Source organism: Corvus brachyrhynchos, unplaced genomic scaffold (genome assembly GCF_000691975.1).
Source record: "Corvus brachyrhynchos isolate BGI_N302 unplaced genomic scaffold, ASM69197v1 scaffold58, whole genome shotgun sequence".
NCBI lineage: Eukaryota > Metazoa > Chordata > Aves > Passeriformes > Corvidae > Corvus > Corvus brachyrhynchos.
Window position 1 is genome coordinate 451,019 of NW_008239539.1, and position 234 is coordinate 451,252.

The window sequence follows — 234 nt, forward strand, 5'->3', positions numbered from 1 at the left end:
GACTGCAAGCACTGAGCTCCCGAAAGCCCCTGGAACTCCATCCCTGGGGATGTGCTGGGCACCCAGCATGGGGCAGAGACCACTGCCTGCACTCAGCCCCGGGGCCATAGGGCCGAAAGTGTGAGGCCACAGGGCCAAGATGTGGGTCCCCAGGGCACCGCTGGTGATGGGGACACAGCAGTAGCCCTGCTGCCCCCCTGGGCCCCCCACCAAGGCCCTGCCCCTGGGCTGTCA